This window comes from Eptesicus fuscus, chromosome 1 (genome assembly GCF_027574615.1).
Source record: "Eptesicus fuscus isolate TK198812 chromosome 1, DD_ASM_mEF_20220401, whole genome shotgun sequence".
Classification (NCBI taxonomy): Eukaryota; Metazoa; Chordata; class Mammalia; order Chiroptera; family Vespertilionidae; genus Eptesicus; species Eptesicus fuscus.
In genome coordinates, this window is record NC_072473.1 from 67,361,042 (window position 1) to 67,366,900 (window position 5,859).

The window sequence follows — 5,859 nt, forward strand, 5'->3', positions numbered from 1 at the left end:
AGCCACCTCAGTGAAGGGGTGCTGCACTGCAGGGTACTGGACTGACTGACGTGATTCAGAGAAGCTCCCAGTGCTAATGGGCCTCGCTCAGGCGGCCTTCACACTTCAGAGGCAGTGACTCCTGCTCCTGCCTTCACCCAAAAGCAAGCTCGCTACACCCTGCCCCATAGCAGAGCATGCCTAGGCAGTGAGTGGGAAGCCTTCCACCTGCTTCGGAGAAGGGGCGCAGTAAAGAATGGGGGGAGAGGAAAGAATGTGGAGCATCCGCAAGCCTGACTGGAAGGTTTGTTCTGTTTGCTGGGCCGCTGCCCCTTAGGAAGTGCAAAGAGCATGGCTCTGAGGGCTTCCTGTGTGCTCTGAGGGCTTCCTGAGTCAAGTTCCACAGCCAACTGGAATTGGCCTCAGTTTCCTGGTCTGTAAAATGGATGAAGCGTGTCCCAGTGCCTTCACTGAGCTTTGATGGCCAACTGAGATACTATATAAAGAAAATGAGGGAAGAAGTGAGAAAGAAAAGGAAGGACAAAAAAACACAAAAGAAAGATTGAAAGGAACCTGTAAACCCATTGTCACTTAAATAGGGAATATAGTCAGTAGTGTTGTAATGATGGTATGATGCCAGGTGGGTACTAGAAATATCGGGGAACACTTTGTAAAGTATATGATTGTCTAACCACTATTCTGTAACTAATATAAAACCTGAAACCAATACAAAATAATGTTGAATGTAAAGAAATGAAAATTGGAGTGAAATTTTTATGAATTTCAAAGATTAAATAAAAGCTGTAAAGGAAGGAAGGGGAGAATAAAAAGTGTTTTTCATTTTGCCACTTCATTAAAAAGACAGTTGTCTTTATGTGGTGCTTTTATGCTTTTCTAAGTCATTATCTCATTTTAATTTCCGGGCAACTTAAATACAAGATAAGTATTCCCTCCACTATTTAAAGAAAGGAAATCTTCGTGTCTGGTCCTAATGATTCAATCGTCAAGCCCTTATTGTAAAGCAGGGTTAGTAAAATTTTCTGTGCAGGGTCATATCTATACTAATAAAAGCCTTGGGGGTGATCAGGCCAGCAGGGGAGGGTATTTGGGGGCAATCAGGCCCGCAGAGGAGCAGTTAGGGGTCAATCAGGCCAGCAAGGAAGCAGTTAGGGGGCAATCAGGCAGGTAGGTGAGCGGTTAGGAGCCAGCAGTCCCGGATTGTGAGAAGGATGTCCAACTGCAGGATTAGGCCCAATTCCACAGGAATCGGGCCTAAACCTGCAGTTGGACATCCCCCGAGGGGTCCCAATTAGAGAGGGTGCAAGCTGGGCTGAGGGACACCCTCCCCAGTGCACGAATTTCGTGCACCGGGCCTCTAGTAAATAAATAAATGGGGAAAATAGACAAATGTAGATACTCCACCTTTAAGGATTCATAGCATAAGTCCCACCCTTAGATTTGGGCTGTTAATAGTGACTTTCTCACAAAGGTTACACACAACATAGAAAGGGAGAGAAGAATGGTTAACTTTATAGTGGAGAAACCAGAGAAGCACTATGGTAAGCCAGGCGATCGAGTTAAGCCAGGTGATGATCATGACACTTTACCTCTGTGGTCTTCCAACCAAAAAACATATAACCCCAGTCCAATAACAGTAATAAAATTGTCAGACAAATCCAAATTGGAGGACATTCTACAAAATATCTGACCAATATTTTTCAAAACTGTCAAGGTCAGCAAAATAAAGAAAAAGAAATGAAGGAAGGAAGGAAGCCAATTCGAGGGAGAGAGAGAGAGAGAGAGAGAGAGAGAGAGAGAGAGAGAGAGAGAGAGAGATCTGAGGCATTGCCATAGCCAAAGGCGACAAGAGAACTAATTGTAATGTGGTATCCTGGATAGGATCTTTGAACAGAAAATGACAGTAGACGAAAACTAAGAAAATCTAAATAAAGGTTTGTTAATGTTAAAACATTCAAACCTGTAAAGAATTTTTGTGAGTTTATTTGAGTCAAACTGTCAACAATTGCCAGGAAGAAGAATCTCAATGGATTGGGATAATGCTCCAGAGAATGGCGGTTTTTCACCTTGTTTTATACATTACAATGAAAGGAAGAGACTTAATTGGGTTACATGAAATCCACTGGTAATAGATTAGAGAGGCAGGAGAAAGCAAAGCGGTGGCCGGCGGGGGTGGGGAGGTGGGCAGGATCTCTGGGATTTGATAAAAAGTAAAATGATAGACACATACTTCTTTTACTTAGGCGGGTACGGGATAGTTAACAGTCAACAATTAACATGATAACAATAATAATGAAGGAATTTGTGGTATCTGTCCTGTGCCCAGGGCATCTGATTGTGCCCGGAGGGGTTCAGAAAAAGGGAAATTACAAGTTACCCTGATATTTGAAGGATATGTTATCTTACATGCAAAAAGACAATAGGCTCAGTTAAGCTAAAGATTGACCTTGTTAGGGAAGATACCGGCCTAGGACGTGACTACCCACCATAACTGCTTTTAGTTAAAGTTTTAATTTCAGACCATCCTTGTGGTTACATACAGGCCTTCCCAGAACTTGTCAGGTTAGCATGTGGCCCCTTTCATCCACTGGCTTGATATTAAATTGATAAAATTGTTCCATATTGATTGATTAATTATAACAAATGTACCATTCTAATGTAAGATGTTAGTAATAGGGGAGTCTGTGTGTGTGGTATACAGGAACTCTCTGTGTTTTGTCATAATTTTGTAATTTAACTATTCTAAAATAAAGTTTATTTTTTATATAAATATGGATTTTATCTAAAGGACCAATTCAAAATTGGTCAGATGCCACACGGCAGAGGCTTCCAGAACCACAGGGATGACAAAACAAGAACAACAAAATAACAAAACCCAAACAGACCAAACAAAAACACCCCAGACCCACTTGCCTGAAAAATCAAGGTCTCAGTTAATCAAAGGCTTTTTCTAAAGAAACATATGTGGCTCAGGGTGGAGACCCTAAAGCCTGAACAAGTACCCAGAGCAGAAGGAAAACAACCAAATTCAAACCCACAGTCCCTGCCCACTGGCCCACCACGCTGTCAAGAGCAAAGCAAAGGGCTTCACAGCTTTTTTTCTTTTTCTTTCTTTCTTTCTTTTTTCTTTCTTTTTTCTTCTTTCTTTCTTTCTTTCTTTCTTCCTTTTTTTTTTTTTTTAGCTGTGGTGATGGTAAATAGCTTAAATAATGGGAGGAGGGAAATTTTTATAGTTTAACTTTCTTTTTTCTTCCCCTTTGGGGGAAGTAGAGAGACCAGTAGCTTGAGGGTAAGGAGAAAACTGATTTTTATTGTTTTAATGGGGAAAACATGTAGAAATGGCAGGCTGCCATGAAACGTACCCAGTTTGATCTGTGATCGAATGGCCCCCAATTCCTGAAGAGGAGGTAAGCTCTGGCACAGGTTAGGAGAGGTACCAGCCTTGGGTGCTGCAGCCTCTTGGGAGAGAGAATACCAGCTCCAGAGACAGAGAATGGGGATGGCTAGGGGGGACCGGAAGGGGGCCAGGATGGGGGAACCCTTAAATAATACCAAAATTAGCTGCCATCTGCTCCCTGCTGGTGGGTCCCTGGGGTGTAGAGTGGCAGGAAGGGTGCTAGGGCTGAATGGAGAAGAAACTTGAGATGCTAGTAAAAAACACCCTCCACAAGGGTCCCTGGCCCTGGGTCTTAAGAACAGAAAACCAATAGGGGCCAGTCAGAGTGCTTTCTTAGGCCATCCCCCTGAACCCCAGCTCAGTCTGGAGGGGGATGAACACTGCCCGTCTGGGGGTAGGGCTGGTGACCAAGTCCTGGCACTCGGCACCCACGGAGAGGGGCAGGCATGGTGGGCTTCCCCCCCTCCCCTGGCTTCACCTCCCCTCCTCCCCACCAGCCCTGCCCCCGCCCCCACCAGGCCCATTGCAGGGCAGCACCCAGTTGCTATCTTGCAGACCCAGGCGGCAGCCAGGCGTCTCTCAATGGACTGGACTGCAGCACATCCAGTAGGAGCGTCCCTAAGGCCGGTCATGGTGGTAGGGCTTAGGGTACCAGCGCCAGTGACACATGGCCCTTTTTTCTTACAAGGATCATCACGGTAGAGGGGGTCTCGGCTCCAGAGCGAGTCTGTGGTCCAAACGCTTCCATGATGCCCTTGAAGTGGTGGCAGGTGCACTTGAGGGCAGCCAGGGCCCGGGTGGGCAGGAAGCCGAAGATCTTGACCAGCACGTGCTCGAGAAGCAGAAGCATGTACTACCATGGCTCCAGCAGCCTCTGGATCTTGAAGCCGATTTCCAGGAAGTCGTGTGACACCAGTACGGGTGGCACAGAGAGGTGTCTGCTGTGCTCTCAGTGTCATCTGGGCCTAGTGCAGTGGCCGGCGAGTCTGCTGGGGGTGCTCGGGAGGCCCATCCGGCCCCCGGGACTGGAGGAAGAAGAGCTATCCAGGTGGGGGTGGCTCCTCAGGACTGACCGTCAGGCACACTGTCTCCTCCTTCACATTCTTGGTACCATCCTTGCCAAAGAAGATGCACTCGTCCACCACGCCTGTCACCACCACATCCACATGGAAGTCGGATGTTCCACAGTCCCGGGCAGGGGGTGGCAGGGGGTGCCGGGGGAGTGTGCTTGGGCCTGGCAGGAGCTGGGGCCTCCCCCTCGCTGGCTTCGGTCTGCCCTGGCCAGAAGGAACTCCACGTTGCTAGGGAGGGCGTCCCGAGAGGGACTGATGAGCTGGTACAGGTCACAGGTAATCTTGTCCTTGGCTCAGGCCCCTGGTCCTGGGCTGCCTGGGTAGGCACAGCCTGGCTGGCCCCCACTCCACTTGGGCAAGCTGCCGTCTGGTGAACAGGGCTCTCGGCCATTGGAGATACGGAAGGAGATGCGTACCCCGGGGCCTGGCCCAGGCCTCTCCTCCTTGCGGAGGACCTCGGCTGGAGGGTTGTCCGGCTGGGCCTCGAAATGAGCTACCGCCTCAGCCACACGGCTGCAGTCCCCGCTACCAGACCGCCGTTCAGACCCCAGCCCTTTGGCAGAACCACCCTGCTCTGCTGACACAATGACCACAGGCGCTGGGGTACCCGGGTATGGGTAGTTCTGCAGGGCAGCCTGCTGTTCCACCAGGGCCACCATCTCAGCCACAGAGAGCAGCCTCACTGGCTGCGGCTGGGGTCCCCTGAGCAGCAGGGGGCCCCTCCAGCCCCCCTGGGTCCGGTGGAGCGTTAGTAGGCTCAAGACAGCGCCTCCGCCGCTTGGCCTTGGAGCTGTCACTACCTCAGTGCCCCTTGACCTTCATGGGGCTGGCCCGGCTGCCGCCACCACACTGGTGGGCCACAAAGAAGGCCACCTTCTCCTTTGTATTCCCAGGCTTGATAACATACCACGTGTCCAGCAGGACTTGACCCTCATCACCAGCAGATGCTGCTGGGAGGAAGGGGCCTCTGTGGCCAAGGCGGGTGGTGTGTTCTCTGAGTGGGCAGGCCCATGGTCTGGCTCAGCCCTGCTGCCTGACTCAGAACAGGCGGATGGCTTGAGGGCTGTGGAAGGTGGGCGTGGCTGGTTCTGTGAGTAGGTGCCAAAGGGCCGAGGGCACCACAGCTGGAAGGGCAGGAGGCTGCAGTGGTCCATTCTGGGGAATGGTGGCAGACAGGCAGGGGATCATTGCATCTCAGGACCTGGATGGAGGTGGGGTACTCCACAGGCTACCATCTCCCCGCGCTGAAGCTCCCTCAGATACGCCGGTTTCCCCCACTCCTAAACTTTATTTTTTAAAAATCTGTCCCCAAGAGCTAAGAAAAGAACCTCTAAGCAGTCAGATTTATTTATATTTTATTATTTTATTTTTTTTGTTAATCCTCACCAGAGG

General features: G+C 49.6%; 1 pseudogene; it reads right to left on the reverse strand.

Annotated features, from left to right (window-relative positions):
- Nucleotides 1-3,868: 3,868 nt before the first annotated feature.
- On the reverse strand, nucleotides 3,869-5,621 carry LOC103296771 (F-box only protein 46-like; annotated as a pseudogene).
- Between the last annotated feature and the right edge of the window lie 238 nt (nucleotides 5,622-5,859).